Genomic DNA, 20,936 nt, shown 5'->3' on the forward strand with positions numbered 1-20,936 from the left:
TTTCCATGTTTGGGGGGACATCTCTCAACTAATTTTTTAGGAGACCACCAAAGTTATAAAAACTGAAGCCAAAAAAATAATAATAATGTAGGCAACAGAGGTTTTCCTTCAGTTAACTCCGTGATGATTTACTTCCCTTGCCTTCTGCTACATTTCCTTTCATTTTCATTTCATTTGTCAAAAGAAAAGGAAAGCAATGCTATTGCAATTATTTCAAAAGAGGAGGTTTTCTCCAAGATCCGGATGAAGGGAACGTGCTGTTCCTGCACGCATTTCATTGTGAGGTGGCCGAGGGCTTGAACATGAACATTCTGTCTTTCATTTTTACAAACATCTCCCCAGCAGTCTGGAGCCTCTCTGGCTCTCTTAGACTGCTGTCAAACCCAAATGAAACCCTGAGGAATAAATTCTCCCCCTTCCCCTTTCGAGGGTTCTTTTTTTTTTTTTGGAGTAATGGCGCTTTTGTGACTGCTAAAGTGAAGAACTGCCTGAGAAGTTTGGAGAAACCGTTCACTGAGTTTCCGTGTCCGCAATTTTGGTGGGCAATTGGGAAAGCCATTTGTGTGTAGCTTCAACTTAGTCTAAGTCAGTGATGGCTAACCTTTTCCACATTGCGTGCCCAAAATGCGCTCGCCGGTGGTGGGATTCAAATTTTTTTACTACTGGTTCTGTGGCCGTGGCTTGGTGGGTGTGGCAGGGGAAGGATACTGTAAAATCTCCAGTCAGAGGTGGGATTTGCTGGTTCTCTGAACTACTCAAAATTTCCACTACTGGTTCTCCAGAACTGGTCAGAACCTGCTGAATTCCACCTCTGGTGCTCACGCTCACATGCCTGCACCCATGATGCAATGCATGCATGACCCTCCCGCCCCACGCATACACGTGTGACCCTCCCACGTGCGCCCTGCTCCTGCACATGTGCACACACCTTCCCCACATGCATCCCCCCCAGCGCATCTACGACAGATACCTGACAATCAGCTAGCTGGTGGGGAGGGCACATGCACAGTGGGGCTCTTCTGGGTGACCTCTCACATGCAGGCAGAAATGGCTCTGTATGCATGCTATAGGTTCGCCATCCAGGTCTAAGCACTAGGACCCAGTTAAAGTTAAAGGTGCCAAGGTTATGTCACATTCCACAATCTGTCATACCACGTCTCTGCATAAATTGCATTTAAAAATATGTTAATGCATGGAATAGCTTCCTCTATTCAGTATATTCATCTTCCTCCTATCCAAGCATACAATCAGGGGTGGGATTCTACCAGTTCGCACCTATTTGCTCGAACCGGTTGTTAACATTCTAAGCAGTTCGGAGAACCGGTTGTTAGAAGAAATTACTGGCCTAATCCTGTAAGGAAGGCAGGAAGGAAACATTCTGGTGTTGCTTACAGAAACTGCCTCTCTGTTAACCCTTATTACATTCTTGGCAGGACTAGACTTCCTGTCTCAGGAACTTCTCTGGAGTTTTTTTCCTCTCCTTTGCTGGTACTTTGCTTGTGTGGAGTGACCATTCAAAGTTACAATGGCACTGAAAAAAGTGACTTATGACCCTTTTCCACACGTACTACTGTTGCAGCATCCCCACAGTCACGAGAGGCCAGGCGAGGAGATGCATGCCTCGATGTGAGTGATGTTGAGTTGGCCACGCCCAGCCAGTAACATGACCACCAAGCCACGTCCACCCAGTCACATGACCACCAAGCCACGCCCACCCACTAACCCATGCCCACAGAACCTGTTGTTAAAAAATTTGAATCCCACCCCTGCATACAATGGCTATACTTCGGTAAAATCAGTCAGCAGGCTGGCAGTTACCAGTATTATTTTGATCAGAGAAATGTTTGGAACAGGATTATGGATCTTCCTGTGAACCCTGACATGGTTAGCATAACAGAGAATCCGTTCCTTAATCTTACCCAGAATTTATTCAAGAACTATATTTATGCTGATTTCAGCAGAAAGCCCCCTAAATGCAGACCCTACATCTCTGTGTTGCTCATTAAATGCTGGAGTCTGGATTAATAATTTCCCTCATGGGTATGAAATGCCAACGTGCCAAAAGATTGCAGAGTATACAAAAGACCAAACCATTCGGGGTAAATCAGACTGAAAATGCAGATGCACTGGCCAAAGTTCATTACTTCTCAATTGGTGTCAGGAAATTAAAATCTCAGATGTTAAAGCCTTCTGTGGCGATAAGGAACATTCAGATGTGGCCATGTAATTTTACCTAACCTGATATCAGGCCCATGATTGTAAGAAGGGGACCTGCTGCAGCCTAAACCTTGCCCCCTTTATCCTTACCTTGGCTTATTTGCAGCTATAAATGACTGCAGTAAGTCCTTCTTCAAAGGACTGATGAACGACACTTTAGGGACTGGTGGGCTTTGCAGTAGGCAGGAGCCAGAGAATCAAAATCCCACCCAGCGGTTTTGCATAAATAAATAAATCATTGCGGAGGGAACAGGAGAGCTTGCTTTGGGAAACAGCGTGCAGCCAACTCATCGGAGACAGCGTGTGCGAGTGTGTGTGTATGTGTGTGTGTGCGAGTGTGTGTGTGTGTGTGTGTGTGAGAGAGAGAGAGAGTGTCATGTTACAGAGAAATCAGGAACAGTCACACTGCAATGTGCAATCAGTTGAGAATTACCTCTCTCTAATGGGGACCTTCACGCACCGACTGTTGCTTATTCCACACAGGATCTGACCAAGAGAGAGGGAGGAGGACAATCAGCAACAATCAAAGAAGCTTAAAAGGAGAAATGCAACAACAGCAACTTTGATCCAACTGTCTTCTCAAAAAGAACTTTTCTGAAGTTTGAATTTTTTTCCTCCCCTCTTTGGGAAAACACACACACACACACACACACACACACACACACACACATCCATTCCTTCCCCACCACTTGGTTCTACATCCATTTTTTATTTTTTATTTTTTGTGGTTTGCTACCTGTCCTTTTTCTTCAGTGGCTCTGGGAGCTTCTTTTGGATGGTGGTGCCCTTTCCTGGATCTCGGATCCTGGGCTTCTGAGAGGAAGAGCCCCCTGCTTTATTTATTTGTTCGTTATTTATTTATTTATTGCCTCTCAGGCCAGGGAAGGAATGGTGGTAGAAGAGAAGAGCTGGAAAGGGGTCGCTCCTGGTAGCTTGGAGACTGGTTTAAGCCTCGCGCCTCCCAGGACGGGAGGAGATGGAGAAAGATGCTGTAGGGTACCTCTGCTGCTGAACTCGGGGCTGCCTGGAATCTCTTTCCTTTCTCTGGTGCTGAGCCTCTTGCTGTACTTCAGGACATCAGATCTGCAGTCCAGGGTTTCTCATTTGGAGGCGGACAGATCCACTCCGCTCCCGGCCGCCTGCCTCTCCGCAGACCAAATGGAGACAGCTATTTTGGGAAGGGTTGACCAACTGCTCGCTGAGGTTTGTGCTCTTTTCATTTTCACATATGTATACTAACAGCCTGTTGCCTCTGTACAAAGTCAGGTTTTGTTTTGTTTTTTTCTCCCCTGGTGGGATGCTTTTTATACAAATGATGCATTGGATAAAGTATCTCTTGAGTGCCCAAAAGCGGGAGAATTCTTCTGGTTCTCTCCAATTCTCTGGTGTTTGGGATTTCCCGTCTGGTTTGGATAGTTTGCCTGAACTTTCCTAGACAGCTTGAAATTAGATTATCCTCTTTTATGTTGCTCCCTCGCTGAAATAGATAGGTACTTTGAGCAATTCATTAGGAGCGTAACTACTTAAGAGTTACGTTAACCCCTTTCTAGGCATCCAACTTATCTTTATGGAAGTCAGTTGCACGTGGGATTTTCCTACAATGGGGTTTACTTTTTTCATATGCTAAGCCAGGGCTGGGAATATCTGCCAAATTGAAATGGCCACTTAGCCTGGTGATCCTAAGGCAGGGGTCTCCAACCCTGGCAACTTTTAGCCTGGCGGATTTCAACTCCCAGAATTCCCCAGCCAGAAAAGTTTTGCTGACTGGGGAATTCTGGGAGTTGAAGTCTGCCAGGCTTAAAGTTGCCAGGGTTGGAGATCCTTGTTCTAAGGAACTTTAGATTAATTTCAACCTAACCTAATTCGCAAGGGTGGCTCTGAGGTGAAACCTGAGTGGAGGCGAACAATATACGCCACTTTTAGGTGGGATGGAAATGTAATAAATGCACAATAAATAATATTTTTAGCAAGCTTAGGAGCATAACAATTTCTGTCAGATTCTGGGTGCCACTTTTATTTAAAAATGAAAAGATTCAGCACGTCAGTGACTTCACTATGCAACTGATGCAACTTCACGCCCGGTGACTGGAAGCTTTCAGGATTGATAGTAGCCAAATTGAAAACAGCCAGCAGCAGCACATGAAGTGTATAATTTGAAGACAATGTGATTCAATAAAATATCCAGAAAGACAATTGCTAGCAGCAGAAGCCAAATACACAGCCTTGAGAGTGGATCAGATAAATGGGAAAACAAATGGGATTAGGCATCTAGTAAAGAGGCACCTTAGTTGCTTCTTGCTTGCTAGCCAGCTGTGAGAAGAGATTGCTCTGAGTTTGCCATCCAGATTCCTTGTTCGCAGATGTTATTTTGGAAACTAATATGGGACCCAGAGAAACAATGCCTTGGCAACGCTTTCCTAAGAGGAAGAAGAACTATTGCTAAGAACCTCATTGGGGGGGGTGGGGGGTGGTTAGTGGAGATTAACAATGAAATAAGAGATGATCTGTTTACAAAATCTCTGAGGAGGTGGGACAAGGCATAAATAATTGCAGTGCCAGAAATTGGCAGGACCACCTACAGAGCTCTGAAGATTGGCTACTACTCCAAGCCAATCACAGGAAAATTCCCACCACTCTACTCTCCCTTGGTAATGTCTGTTAGCTTTGCTGATGGTTACGTACCATCATTTTTCACCTCATCAATCACATGAGCAGATGAAGCCAGTTTACACATAGTTGGACCATGAGTTCATTCATGGTCATAGAGCAGTGCCTCCTTTGGGTTTCAGGCAGAATTCATTCTGAAGGACTTTTTTAGCTGGGGATGAATGAGTCCCAATCTTTGGAGGATTACTGTTTCAGTCAGAGATCCACATAGTGAGACCAGCAGGAAGCATGTTTTGGGGGTTAAAATAAACAGCCCAAAGTACATGATATTGCCAAAGTTTATAACATGGTGGGGTTCCCTCCAAAACCCTGGAATCAACTTTTTGTAAATCTCAAAGATTAGTTGATATGGTAGGATAACGTATTTGTGCAAACCAGTCTTACAATGGCATACTCACAACAGTTGTTCCTACAAAGGGGAATTAAGTTAGGAATAAGGTTTCCCTCTCTGTTGAAAACAATTATATAATTTGATCTAAATAGATAGAATCTAAAAGTTAGGGCTATCCAGTAATATTCTCCCCTGCCCTCCATTCTGACAAGCATGTTATACTGGAACGCTGCCATGAAGTATTATGTGAAAAATGTGGATGTAAATATTCCAGATCTATAAACACTAGGAAAAAAAGAATCAGCTCTATGGATTTTTTTCCCCCTTTCTGTTCATCGTGGGTGGTGAGTGAGAACCCTTTAGATCACTTGACAATTGAAAAATGCTGTATTATTATATTCTGCTTTGTTGAATTCTTTCTTGGACATATCTGATATCTGATAAATGCCATTCATCCTGTGTGATAATTTTGGTGGGAACTGTACAGCTTGTAGTTCTGAGAAAAGGATTCTTGCCATGTAGTTTTGATGGAATTCATTTTTCTTGTTTAGTGCCTAGAGATACATTCCCATGAAATGTTCCATGGATCGTAAGTTTAGAATCCAAATGGTGTTGGTGCAGACCATGGATGGATCTGTGCAAGACAATTGAGCTGATTACATTGTAGTCTGGCCCAATGAACTACCAATCAATTCTACGATATCATCACACACAAGGCTTTAGCACAACTATTATTTGGAGCAGCTATCAGGCCATAGTCTAATTTTAGTCTCTGGAACCTGTTCAGCCCAAATTCCGTAACTCCATATTTGCTACTCCAGAGCGTATCTCAAATGCAGCTCTTAGGTAGAAACAGGGCTGATCAGAGTAAAAACCAGAATTAGACTAGTAACATTTCATTACTGGCTTAAATGGATCACTTGTCTGCTGGAGTGCTCTTCTCAAGAAGTCCCTTAAGATGAAGCTCTTTTTTTATGGGCTTTCTCAGACCATTTTACCCAACCTTTATCAGGCTAAACTGAGCTGTGGTATAGTTTCAGTCAATCAATCAATCAATCAATCAATCAATCAGGTTTTATTTGGTCATAGACCAGCAAATAAAACAAAAATCACACTTAAATAAAATAAAAAAGAGAAACACATCCTAAAGTAGCTAAAAAAATTGGAGAGGATGCTATGGCATGCTATACTGTAGAAACGGCTTTTGGGAGGCATTAAACCTGGCCAAAGATAAAGCCCTTCTGAATTTTGGAATTTAATGCCCCAAATTTGAACTAATTTCTGGTTAAAAGTCTATGGAGGTTCTCAGTCATCCATGTCATGGTTATCCCAAAGGTGCTTTTTCAAGAGGCAACTGGACTTTTCGTGTTTTTCCTTGAAGACGTTGAGCTGAAGAAGCTTCTTGGATGAGAAGCGAAACATCTTCAAAGAAAAGCCAGAAAGTCCAGTTGCCTCCTGAAAAATCACCTTTGGGATAATTGCTGGTTACCAAACCCAAATCTTTTGATGCAAGATCTTTGGAAGCTATTTGCCCATGTCTTCTTCTTCCTAGGGCTGATAGAGAGTGACTGACCCAAAGTCACCCAGCTGGCATTCGTGCCTAAGGCAGGACTAGAACTTATGGTCTCTTGGTTTCTAATCTGGAACCTTAACCACTATAGATAGTTTTTGACTTATGACCAGTCACTTCATGATCACATAAAGTTATAGTGGACCCCTCCAAAAGCCACACCCACGTGCACACAACCAAGTGATCACATTTTGGGCATTTGGCAATTGGCTCACCCTTATGGACATGCCTATCATCCTGCAGAATTGTGACCACCATTTTCAACATTTTCTGCCAGTTTTCGGCATTTACTTCTAGTTTCCAAGAAAAAAATTGGGTAAAATGGATTTGCTTAACAACCACAATATTTCCTTAATGACCGCCACAAAAAAAAAGTTTAAAAATCAGGTTCGCGCCTTTGATACTTTGCCTTATGACTCACAATTGTAATTCCAGGCTCAACCATGGACATAAGTCGAGCACTTGCTACAGTTACAGGGTAGATATTGCAAACTTTCAGACCTCTTCCCTTGAAGCACGTAAGAGATAGAACCAACAAAGCATCTTCTTTTATATTAAGGGTTTTATTATATGGAATTCTGTCAATTTTTTCTTTTTTCCATGGAGCGGCAGTTCCTGGACAATCAGAGTGTTTCTATGTCATCTTTCTGCTTCCTGATAGATATTTTAATAATTTACATTGTTGCAAAGTTTTGTAATTAAAATCAAGGTTTTAGCAGGGGATTGATTGATATTAAGATAGATAACAGCATATATTTATTTGTGCTCATCTAATTTTGACCCTTTCCTTTTCTTTTTATGTAATTTGCTGACTAAGCGCTGGGGTAAATAACCTTGGAATGAATCTGCTTATGGTAGAAAACTAATTATCTTCCGCCCTGCTAATTTTGGGGGGAGTTGGAGAGGGAAGGATGTACCTCCTTCCCCTTAACATCTGCTCTTCAGTACCCACAAAGCACATGACATAATAAAATATTGCCATTATTGTTATTACTCATCCTCTAAGAACATTGATTTCTCCCCCCTTAATTAATCATGTATTTTTAGGAACAACAAACAGATGGCAGAATTTGAAAGCAGAACACATCTTCCCAGGCTGGTGCCTTCCAGATGTGTGCAATGAAATTTCTAGTCATTCACAGGCAGGGTGGCCACCAGTTATCCAGGATAAGTTGTTGGAAGTCGAAATTCCACATAGCTGAAGGGCACTGGGTGTGTTGCTGTGCGTGGGCAGACTAATGAAAGAAAAGTGGCAATATTTAGATGAAAAATCACAGAAATGGAGTCCAGGAGATTGGGCCCATCAGCCATGGTACCATATAAGATTCAGGTTAAAGAGCTGTGGTGGTGTCAGTGGTTAGAATGCGGTACTGCAGCTAATTCTGCTGACTGCTGGCTGCCAGCAGTTCGGCAGTTCGATTCTCACCGGCTCAAAGTTGATTCAGCCTTCCATCCTTCCAAAGTTGGTAAAATGAGGACCCAGATTGTTGGGGGCAATATGCTGACTCTGTAAACCACTTAGAGAGGGCTGTAAAGCACTGTGAAGTGGTATATAAGTCTAAGTGCTATTGCTATTCGTATGAAAAGTTCTGAGGTTATAAACTAGATTCTTATTCTAAATGAGAGGAGTTTGAGGATGCTATTTTTATAGAATACAACGTTATTATTATTATGGTTGGTCAGCCAGATGTTTAGAGTAGATTTGGCATTTTTGTCCACTATTCAGTCCTTCTCAAGGATGTTGTTGTTTAATAGTATTAAAGGTATCAGTGCAGACTGTAAGCTGTTCTAATTGAAAGGTGCCTTTTGCAATTGATTGTGCAATGACACACAGTCTATCCCCATTGACCAGCTACTGTGCCTTCCACTGTGCCATTGATCTTTGCCCAAAGCTCCTGATGTTTCTACTGACTCCTGTTATTTCTAGGCACATGATTACCCAGTCATGTGGCCTGGCTTCTGGAAATCAAACCAAGCTACATTCAAGTTGGTCTCCCTTTTCTTGCAGTTTTCCAAAATCATCCTGTCAAATAGGTGCTGATCTTTTCTTCCTCTGCTGCTTGAGCAGTTTATTATCATCATTATTCAACATAACTCGCTCCGAGTGAAAACTTAGTATACGAAGGAGAAAACTGACCTGGAATTATATCCCTGGCTTCTATCTTTGTTTTAAATACATTATTCTTTCATACTCTGAGCCCAGTTTCTTCTGAAGAAAAAGGTGATACTATTGGATCTTTAGAGACCCTGGTCACCAGTAACTACAGAGAGGAGTCCGAGAAGATGTGTGAGAGAGCCCCAAAGTTACAGGGACAAACCCAGAGGTGGTATTCAGCAGGTTCTGACCAGTTCTGGAGAACCAGTAGCAGAAATTTTGAGTAGTTCAGAGAACCAGCAAATCCCACCTCTGACTGGCTTCACCCCCATCTATTCTCTGCCTCCCATTGAGTCCCAGCTGATTGGCTGGGTCTTCTTTTGTTGCCCTGCACAGGAGAACGGAGCTGGAAAGCAGGTTAGTGGGATGGGGAGGGAATGGAGATTTTGCAGTATCCTTCCTCTGCCATGCCCACCAAGCCATGCCATGCCCACCAAGCCACACCCACAGAACCGGTAGTAAAAAAAAATTGAATCCCACTGGGACAAGGCCAAATGAAAAGTTGGCAGGAACAACAAGGGTGAAAAGATGTGTGAGAAATGCCAACACAAAATAGAATAGCAAGAACAAAATCTCTTGAAGTAGACAGAGAGATGTATATATTTTTTTCTATTTCTTTTTTTGTTTTGTTTTTTGTTTTGTTTTGTTTTGTATTTAAAAATCTTTACTGGCAAAATTAAGCAGCATGCTATGATTTATATACCCGATTTTTTTAATTAAAAAAACCCTAAATGGTCTGAAATAAAACCTAAGAATGACATCTCTATAAATAATGAAAAATGTTTGCACTAAATTTTAAAAGGAAACTTTTTGTAATTAAATACTTGCTATTTTTCATGAAGTTGATGAACTTTATTAGCATTCAAGCTATAACCAAGTTTACCCTAAAACATTTTGCAATGCAAAATTATTTTCACTCAAGGAGTGTCTAACAAATCTAGGGCTGTGAATTATAAGCAATCTTTTGAAGCAGGCTCACACATTTATAAAACTTTATACAACCTTGCTTGGACTAAAGTATTGATACTACTAAATTAAACATGCATCACTTTCATACACTCCAGTTTCATGATTTATATAACATTATGTAACATTCTTTTTTCCCCCAGCAAGCAGCATGTTTGTCATAAGTTTGCTCCATTTTCTTTGGATGTTTGATCTTTATCTTCATTCTTCACATCCTTCTTAAGAACCATGTGTATTTCATCCATAACTGTTGCCAGACCTTTGATGGTCTTAGTCAGCTGCCCTTCAAACTGTACGTTTGTGTCTTCTGAGATCTTCAGATTCAGATATTTTTTTTCTATTTCTATCATACCTTTTATTCAGGACTCAAGGCAGTGTGCAAAGCACTCCCCATATTTGGCTATAGGAAGAAATATGGGCTGAAACAAAATCACCCAGTGAGCTTTCTGGATTCAGGATGGAACAGATCCTAGGTCTCCCTGTTCCTAGTTCCACACCACAAGTGGGAGGAGATGGGTGAAAGGAAGGATGGGAATAGTAATAGTAATAGTAATGCAGACTTTGTAAATACAGTAGTTGGACAGTATTGAAGGAATTATTTGTTTAGCAGAGTGATGGTCTTTGGGGAAAAAACTGTTCTTGTGTCTAGTTGTTCTGGTGTGCAGTGCCCCATAGCTTCGTTTTGAGGGAAGGAGCTGAAACAGTTTATGTCCAGGATGTGAGGGGTCTGTAAATATTTTCACAGCCCTCTTTTTGACTTGTGCAGTATACAGGTCCTCAATTGAAGGCAAGTTGGTAGTAATTGTTTTTTTTTAATATATATCAATATGGTTAATGCTATCCATATTGATCAAAGGGGCAGTTTTTTTTCCCCCTTGAGGTAAGCCTATGCAAGCTTATGCCTTTTAATAAAATGTATTAGTCTGAAAAGGTGTTACAGACTCCTTCTGATTTTCAGCTACCATAGACTAATATGGTTCACTTCCCAAAAAAACGCATCAGCACTGTAGAATTTTGGTAAGTTTCCAGAAATTGTGAGCTAAGGATTACCTTCATTATGTATGGGAGCCTTAATGTGAGTGCTTCACTTTTCCAGGCAACTTTTCAACATCTTGCAGAAAATGCCCATCATTTCCTGTTTTGTAATGCATTGCAGGGGGTAATTAGCAATGGCAAATAAGCTTTGTTTGATCACTGTTATTTGCCTACCCAGTGAAAGATGTTCACCAAGATCACAACAAATATATATATACATATATATATATATATATATATATATATATATATATATATATATATATATATATATATACATATATACATATATAAATACATAAATAATACAGGCCAAAAAGGCATTGTCCCACATTAATGGAAAACATGGATTATTAAATTAGATCCTGATGTGATCATAGTTGTTTTACTACAGTTTGGGGGTGGTAGTCGGCAGGTTCTGACCAGTTCTGGAGAACTGGTAGAGGAATTTTTGAGTAGTTCAGAGAACCAGCAAATCTCACCTCTGACTGGCCCTGCCCCCATCTATTCTCTGCCTCCCACGTCCCAGCTGATCGGCTGGGTCTTCTTTTGTTGCCCTGCACAGGAGAACAGAGCTGGAATGCAGGTTAGTGGGGTGGGGAGGGAATGGGGTTTTGCAGTAACCTTCCCCCAGGAGTGGGGTGGGAATGAAGATTTTACAGTCTCCTTCCCCTGCCACACCCACCAAACCATGCCCACCACGCCACACCCACAGAACCGGTAGTAAAAATGTTTGAATCCCACCACTGCTACAGTTACTGAGGTAGGTCAGAGCAGAATGATACAGAGAGTAGTGATTCCTTTCTGGAGGGACGGAGTCTCTGGAAAAAAAAGTGAAGAAAAGAGCAACAAAGATAATTTAGGGGGCTGGAGGCTAAAACATATGAAGAACGATTGTAGGAGTGGGAATGTCTAGTCTAGTGAAAAGAAGGACTAGGGGAGACATTCACAGAAGTATTCCAATATTCGAGGGGCTGCCACAAAGAAGAGGAGGCCAACCTGTTCTCTAAAGCACCAAAAGGCAAAAAAAGCGACAACAGATAGAAACTAATCAAGGAGAGAAGTGACCTAGAACTAAGGACAAATTTCTTGACATTGAGAGCAATTAATCAATGGAACAGCTTGCCTTCAGAAGCTATGAGTGCTCCATCACTGGAGATTTTAAAAAAAGAGACTGGAGAGCCACTTCTCAGGAATGGTAGAAGGACATGATGGTGAACCTATGGCACATGTGCCAGACGTGGCACGCAGAACCATCTCTCCGGGCACACCAGCCATCACCCATTGCTCTTCTGACCAGTTGGTCTTTGTGTGTGCAGGAGCACTGCAAAACCGGAAGAGCAGCTTCCTGGCGTGCATATCCACAATGGAAGGCTGAGCTTCAAGTTGCGCATGCTGGCCAGCTGGTCTTCATGAATGCATGTGTGCCAGAAACCAGAAGACCAGTTGGCTGGCGTGCGCATGCCCACCAGGGAGCTGCTCTTCTGGTTTCCAGTGCTCCCCCACACGTGCATGCGCGCTCCCGTTTCAGCACTCAGTGCCGAAAAGGTTCGCCAACAGTAGTACAGGGTCTCCTGCTTGAGTAGGGGTTTGTCATGCCGCTGGTGGAGACTGACACTGAGGAAGAGGAGGAACAGCTGACAGAAAGTGGAAGTGTGGCTCTGGAGGTTGTGGAGGAGGCTGGGGAAGGGCAGAGGCTGGCTGAGCAGTCAGAGAAGGACCCAGGCCCATCCCCTCTCCATCCTAGGGCACGCAGGGAGGAGAGGATAAGGGAGAGATGTGGTCTACTGGGAGGAGAGGGCCTTGATCCTCTTCATGGGCTGCAGCTGTGACAACTGAATAAGAGGACGGACATGCATACGGGCAGACGCTGGAAACAAAGCATGGAAATATCTCTAATTCCTCTCTGAGTTTGGCATCCTTCCTAGTGTGTGTTATCTGTGGACATCCTCCAACCCTTATCTTGCCTGGTTTGTGCTGCTTTTTTCCTTCTTCTTGTAACTGTTTGTGTGGGAGTTTTTTGTCTTCCGTCAAGAATCTTCGGAGCTTGGAAGCAAAGTGAAGGAATAAAAGGGGCTTTACCTGTTTTCTGTGACTGTGTTTGTTTTGTATCCCACCCTGGGTCAACACAGGGTTGGACTAGAAGACCTCCAAGGTCCCTTCCAACTCTGTTATTCTTTTTATGTTGTTCCCAAAACAGCCAAATGAAAGGCTGACACAGAGGGAGGAAACAAGTATGAAATGGAAAGGTAAAACACACAGGGCAAGAAATGCAAAGTAATCAGGAAAGGAATGGAGAGAACAAGATAGGAAATTACCACTGAGGGAGATGAGAATGATGGATAGCAGACTGGGACTGAGAAAAACACATGGATGGAGTGACTTGCCTCCATCAAACTCCTAAACATTTCTCTCTTCCAGGTTGTCAGTTCTTACACCATCACATTCTCATGAACAAGCAACCATGCCTCCTGATATTCTAACTTTAATTACTTTTACAGCTGCAAAGTTCACATCATTCAACAAAAACACAGTATTAAAAATGAGATATTTAAGGGGGAGATAGCATCAAATTAATAAAGTAGCATAGAGCTTTCTTCCTATCTTCCTTCCTTCCTTCCTTCCTTCCTTCCTTCCTTCCTTCCTTCCTTCCTTCCTTCTTCCTTCCTTCCTTCCATCCTCAACATAATGCAGCCAAATATAATTACATTTGAATCCCATTCATCTCACTGATTGTATCTTGGACCGGGTAATTCTCCATATCAAGGCTGCACAGTAGAAAGGATGATGACAATCTCAAGCTACATAAATACATTTCTGTACTTTCATTCATGCATTTGTGTCATGAGTGTAAAACCAGCCAGTGTACTTTTAGGGGTGCCTTGGAATATGGTTAAAAAAGGCAAATGGTGGCCATAGTAGTGGGATTAAAATCTTGCCTGTTTTTTTTTTTTACATAGATCATGTGTTCAACACATGTAAAAATCTGGTACAGTTTTGATCACAATCTTGTAGACAACCCTTGTGTGCTCTGTATATGGTATATCCTACCTGTTTTCTCAATGGAATGAACAATATAAAATATTTCTACTGTGTTTTAGTTTAGTTTTAGTTTAGTTTACTTTATTGTCATTGCACCTGGTACAAAGAAATCAAACACCATCTTCAGTGCACATCATGACCATGAAAATAAACACAAACACACATCCTTCACCCTCCACACATTGAATTGAAAACTCCTGACATCTCACCAACACAGCAGAATTCAAAAGAGCTACTGCCCTGGGATAGAAGCTGTTTTTCAGCCTATTTGTCCTTGTTTTTATTATTCTGTACCATCTGCCAGATGGTAATAGTTAAAAAAAAGGGTTCCCAGGATGAGATGGATCTTTGAGGATGTTTTGAACTTTCTTAAGGCAGCAGGAGCTATAAAGCTCTTCCAAAGAGGGGAGAGGGCAACCAATGATCTTCTGGGCAATGACGTTAACCCTCTGGAGTGCCTTCCTATCTGCCACTGTGCAATTGGCAAACCACACAGAGGTGCAGTGTTAAAATGTTCTCTATGGTGCAGCAGTAGAAGGTCACCAGCAGTTTTTCATTCAGTTGTTGTTTTCTGAGAAGTCTCAGGTAGTATAATCTCTTCTGGGCCCCTTTGACCAGGGCTGCAATGTGAGCAACCCCAGGTCAGGTTTTCTTATAGCTGTGAAAATAGATGTGTTTTTTTTTTAAAAAAACACCCCTTTCTTGTAACTTTAGAATGCAGACATGCAGGTAGTCCTCAATTTATGACCATGATTGAGACCTGAGTTTATGTTGCTAAGTGAGATGTTCGTTAAGTGAGTTTAGGGCCCCATTTTTATGACCTTTCTTGCCACCGTTGTTAAGGGAATCGCTGCGGTGGTTAAATTAGTAACATGGTTGTTAAAGTGAATCTGGCTTCCCCATGGACTTGACTTGTCAGAAGTTTTCAGAAGGTGACTCTGGGACACTGCAACCATCATAAATATGAGTCAGCTGCCAAGCAGGTGAATTTTGAACATAGGCCCATGGGGATGCTGTAATGGTCATAAGTATGAAAAATGGTCATGTCGCTTTTTTCAGTGCCCACCCCAGTCACATGACCACCTAGCCACACCCAATCAGCAAGCCACATCCACCCAGTCATATGACCACAAAGCCACATCCACAAATTAGGCCACTCCCACATAACCGGTTGTTAAGAAATTTGAATCCCACCCCTGATGGGCGTGGCCTGCGTATGACACACCCCTGTACTAGAGTAACCAATGCTAGATTTGTCCTAGGCCTAAGACTGGAACCAGATTGGAAAGGATTCAATTGGTTCATTTCCTTTAGGGCATTTTTCAGCTGAACCCATAGTATTTTTTCAACAGCCTTCTCTAGAAAGGGAAGGTGATAGTTATAGAATATTACAGATCTAGGCAAGTCCTCTTCATATGGAGCATGCCAATACCTCCTTCAATGCAACGGAGTGGCCTTTTTTTAACCAAAAGCATCATTAAAACTTTCCTGGTCCCAGCTAGTTATGCTTCTCTTTGATACCCTATATCAGGGGTCAGCAAAGCAAAACTGGCTGAGTAATTTTGGGAGTTGAACTCCACAAGTCTTAAAGTTGCCAAGGTTGGAGACCCCTGGTCTACGCCGACTATCAAGTGCTTAGCAAAGGGGAAAGGAAGTAAATCATTAAGCATAACCTCATTCATATATTCAAAACATGACAGTGGCCATTGGCATAGATCAGTGATTCTTAGCCTTAGCCACTTTAAGATCAGTGGCCTTCATCTCCCAGGATTAACCAGCCCACGCAAGTTGCTGCAGTTGGAAAAACACTGGTTTACATGACTTTAAGTGACATTAACAGAATTCTTGGAGAACGAAGGTTCTACCTCTACCGGCCTTGATAATTAAAGAGGTTCAGACTTTGGGTACTATGATTATTGGTCATTCACATGAATAGATTACCAGAATGCCAACTGCCAGGATGGTGATAGAGGCAAAATTATTACTTTTTGCTATGGGGAGATTTTGCTTGCCCCCCGGGCAATGTAGAAAGGATGTTTTCACGTGGTGTTGTCAGAGGGATTGATGATTGAACATTGTCATCTCCATGGCTGCCCTAGCACTTTGAAGTTGTTGATCCCGCCCCCGCTTTTTTTAACTTTTAGGAAAGTGGTGAAAAACAGGGCTTTTTGCCATGGGTGGCACAACTTAAGATGGTGGTTGGCCGTATTTAATATGGTGCTGGCCATATTTAGCTCGATTTTACGCCCGTCCTTTTTATTGTTTGATTTAACTCATTTCAAATGTTACTTTACTATTTGTTTCTTGTTCTGAATTCATGTGAATTGCCCTGATTCTATGGAATGGGACAGGTTGCAAAACTCCTGTCATAAACAAATACATTTCTGATGTCCCGTTCTGATTTTCCATGAAATGTTAGGATGTAAACCTGCTGTTTGGTTTAGGGTGGATAGTTTTGTTTTTTTTTTCATTTTCTTTCGAAAAATACTTGGGGACTTGGAACTTTCTTTCTTTCTTTCTTTTTTATTATAAATATAAATCTTTATTGAACATATTTTCACAATTAAAAACACATTTCCACTCATTACATAGAGTGTTTGTAACAGTATTCACTCACATTGACACCTTTCTAAATGTGTAGATTACTACTAAGTATTGTTACGGTTATTCCTACATTCAATTTATGGCATATATTCATATAGTTATTTACATAATTATTTACATGGTTATACGTGGTATTATTTCATCTTATCATAACTGCTATCTATCTGTCATCCATCTACTTTACATCTACCTTTTCACCAGTTATACCATAGGTTTCAAATCTCATGGTACTCTTGTTTCCTCTCTCTCTCTCTCAATTCCATCGATAACCTATCCATCTCTGTGCATTCTAAAACCTTTTTTATTATCATGGTATCAGAAGGAATATTGTCATATTTTCAGTTCTTCCCTCAGTTATTATACGAAGTATGATATATTGGGTTTTTTTTTGCCAACTTTATATCTTGATATACCTAATAAAAATATCTCTGTATTTTTGTTTTATAATTTCAGTTTTTTGTTTTGTAATTTCTTCTAGCCAATTCTTGATTTTTGAGCCAACATTTCTTAGCTTTAGGGCAGGTCCACCACATATGGGAAAAAGATCCCTGTTTCATGATCACACTTCCAACAATTTGCCGATCTGTTAGGGAACATTTTAGCCAGCCTTGCCGGAGTTAAGTGCCAGCGATCAACCATTGTATACAAGTTCTCTTTATAGGCTGCTGATAATGTTAATTTGTAGTTTATTTCCTATAATTTTTCCCTAACTTCCAAATCAATGTTATATCCAAAAAAATTTGCCCAGATTATCATGGTCTTCTTTACTGTTTCTTCTTCCATTCAAAATCTTAAGAAATAGTTATACATTTTGGGGACTTGGAACTTTCAACTGTGTCTTCTCTCCATAGCAAAAAATAAATAAATGCTGCCTAGATATACAAACTCCTCCCTCCCTGCCTCATTATGAAACTTTCCTATTCCTATGCAGCACTTCCTGGAACGACAAGGTACAACTTCACAATTATGCATGGTTACATGGTCATTCCAGGCAATGCTATGAAAGAGATACAGCCTCTGAGAAGAGTGCTATGATGCTGTGTGATTTTGCAATTTAAAAAAGGTTAAAAAAAAAAAAAGCCAAGAGCTAGTTGAGGCAGGTATCAAGACTTTGCTCCTGATAAGATTCCTTATACCATAGAAGGAGAAAATTCCAAGTTCACTCATCAAGATCCATAATGAAATTCTTTTACTTCCTTCACTGAGATTACCTCCTTCATAGATGGAAGCTTGGGGAGGATCTGGTTTCCCAAAGGATCTTGTTTCTCAACCATACGAAGCCACGGGCTAGTTTTTCTGCCAACCCGGAATGTGTATGGAATGTTTTCCTGACAAATGTGTTTGCAGAGTAGGAATGCTATAGAAGGAGGCACTGAAAGGAGCCTGGCTTCCCATAAAGCAACATTCCTCAGCCTTTATGGAACGTTGAGAAAAAAGACAAACCAGGCCATTAACATTTAAGGCATTGGCAAAGTTTTCAAAGGGAAAGGGCAACTTTCTCTCAGGGTAGAGTACAATTGGCTGGGATTTCCTACTGCGACACAAGTAAGAAAACATCTAAAATTTTGATTTTATTATCACTTAACATCTGTGCATGTTTGGACAAAAACCTGGGGATACTTCAAACATTGCAAAATCTTTTTGCAACTCTTAGCATTTTTGGCATGGTTTAAGGGCAATGCAGTGAAAAGGGACAGAGAACAGTGCCTTTATCAATGAATGAAGGCCTCAACACAGGTAGATCCATATTTTATATGCTCGGCCAATCACCAATAAGGATCATCTAACACAGTGGTCGCCAACCAGTGGGCTGGGGACCACTCGTGGTCCATGAGAAAATTTTGGTGGTCTGCAGAGAAATGTCCCCCCCCAAACATTCCCCCCAAAGCAATTAATCCAGGCTGCGCAGGAACACAAGGCTGCGCCACACACATGGCCCGCCCACCTGCTGGCCCCCACCCTTCGGCCGAGCGCAAACCTTAGCTTGAATAGAGCCACGCGAGCTGGAACTGGAAGGTAAGACCAACGGCAGGAGAGGGAAATCCGCCCCGGGGTGGCTTGCTGACATTGGTGGGAAAGTTGGTCCCATATTCCAGAGCTGCAGTAGTCACAGGACTGGCCTTTTGGTCATCCCGGAGCAGCTGCTCCAGTCAATGGCAGGCTGGTGCACCCGGGTGGAGGAGCAGCTGCTCCGGGACGACCAAAGGGCCAGTCCTGTGACTACTGCAGCTCTGGAATAGGGGACCGACTTTCCCACCAACATCAGCAAGCCATTGCCAGTCAAAATTCATATTAGCGGTCTGCAGGATTTAAAATTATGAGTTTGGTGGTCCCCAAGATCTAAAAGGTTGGCGACCCCTGATGTAACACTTTCAGAGTGCAGGAAGAGAAGGTGTCATCTTCACCCCATTCCCAGTCCATCACAAATGCGCCCAAGTTGCATTTTCCACCTTGCACCCAAAGGTGTTAGATATTTTCTGTTTTTTTTTTTTAAACCTGAGCCACCTCAAGCACATCTTAAGAATGGTCTTAAATACTTCATTTCAATTTAGTTACAGCTGCAATTGGATGCAGGGCCTGGCACCCGCTCCCCCTCCCACCCACTGGCTGACTGCTTTCCTGCTGCCTTTAAAAAAAAAATGTTGCAGTCAACTCAATAATACCATGCTAAACTTTTCAAAAGCAGTGATTTCTCACCCTCTCTAAAAGCTCCATTTGGTCCCCATCATTTGCAGCGGGCTCCCTTTCAGTTCCAGCCCAGATTAAAGGCCGCCAAGTCCCCCAACTTTCCTTTTTAGATATTCTTGCTATTGATCATTCATGAACAGGTCTCAATCTGAGAAGCTAGTGCTCTATTCAAGCCTTAACTCTGCCAGTAGATATTCTTTCAGTTTCTGACCATCCAGGTAAGCCAAGCCCACCTTATTTTCCTTCTCCCTGACCATAGTATCGCAAAACACTCCTCTCCTTTTTCCTCCCCTATTATTTATTCATTTGTTCTCCACGTTTAATGTTGCAACATTGACTATTAATTTTTTTATGTAGCTGAACTACCAATTCTTCCTTGCTGTGAAGGTTTTCTTGGAGCTGATGGTGAATATAGGGATGAAAGAACAACCTGTACTCTCTTGCTTTGATTATGGTAACATCAAAGCAAGGATGCTACAATGCAAAAGAAAATGAAAAAGAAAAGTTTGTATCAGTGGAGATACGTGGGAAGAGTGTGAAGGCAGTCATCTGTGCATACATACAGGAAAATAATGGGGTCTAATGAGGAGAGAATAATTCTTAAAAAGAAATGTTAGGCACTGGTAGACCAGATCGTAGAGGACTTAGCCAGCAAGGGCTTTCTTCCTTGTATAGGTGTGAAAGGCAAGGAGCAGAGAAACAACCAATCAGGTCTTGCAATCATCATAGGCTGGACTATGACACTAGTCCAGTCACATTTTTTAATGTGATGTAAGAAAGACCTTGAAATATGGGCCAACAAAAATGCTGCCTAGGGGACAGTTAGATAAGACAGGGCATAGCCCACAGCTGCAGAATGGGTGGAGAAAGAGTATCAGAATGGACAGGACAGCAGGAGGTGATCCTATGATTCAATGCTTCCACCTTTACAAGGACAAAACCTTTGTAAGGGATTTTATGGTATTTACCCTCCAACAATGCTAATGGGAAGATATTAAACAACCGTAGTTAAAGGCCCTCCAAAATGTATAGTTTGTAAATTGGGCCAGATTTAATGCTGTTTTAAAATGAAATTTGGTGTGCTTTAAGTGAATGCTAAGTGAGATCATGGCATTCTCTGTAATTCTGTGTCTAGATTTCTTTGCTTAGAGACTACTGACCTGTACAGAATTTGTCCTTGGGCTAGTTAGAACAGCTATGCTGGCTGGAGAATTCTGGGAGTTGAAGTCCACAAGTCTTAAATTTGCCAAGTTTGGAGACCTCTGTTCTAACTAGCCTACAGCCTAAGGATATTGTTTACAGGGTACAATAATAAAAAAATCAAGATTGTGACCACGATGGTATGATTGACGCTCCACCTTTTTTTTTTACTGATGGTCTCCCATTCATGTATTAAACCGGTCTGATCATGCTTAGCTTATCAAGATCAGGGAGTTGAAATCCACAAGTCTTAAAGTTGCCAAGTTTGGGGACCCCTGTGTTGGAGGATCACTTGTCCCAAACCCCTTTTGACCATGCAAATCCTGCCACATGTCCTCATCCCTGAACTCATCTGAATAAATGGCATATTTTGCCCATCAACTTCTAATGGAACCGCCTTAATGAGATGGCAGACTTCTATGGCAAGATGTTTAAATCAACACAAGAGAGGATAAAATGAA

General features: G+C 41.8%; 1 long non-coding RNA gene across 1 annotated transcript in view; it reads left to right on the plus strand.

Annotated features, from left to right (window-relative positions):
• The first annotated feature begins 2,504 nt into the window (after positions 1-2,504).
• Positions 2,505-20,936, plus strand: part of LOC148130819 (uncharacterized) — a 71,609-nt gene continuing 53,177 nt past the window's right edge. The window contains exon 1 of the long non-coding RNA XR_015749340.1: positions 2,505-3,420. This is a non-coding gene — a long non-coding RNA (uncharacterized LOC148130819). The remainder of the gene's footprint in view (positions 3,421-20,936) is intronic.

The sequence above is a fragment of the Notechis scutatus genome, chromosome 4, assembly GCF_049901735.1.
Source record: "Notechis scutatus isolate UNSWTSFEM ecotype Mainland chromosome 4, rNotScu1.2, whole genome shotgun sequence".
Taxonomy (NCBI): Eukaryota; Metazoa; Chordata; class Lepidosauria; order Squamata; family Elapidae; genus Notechis; species Notechis scutatus.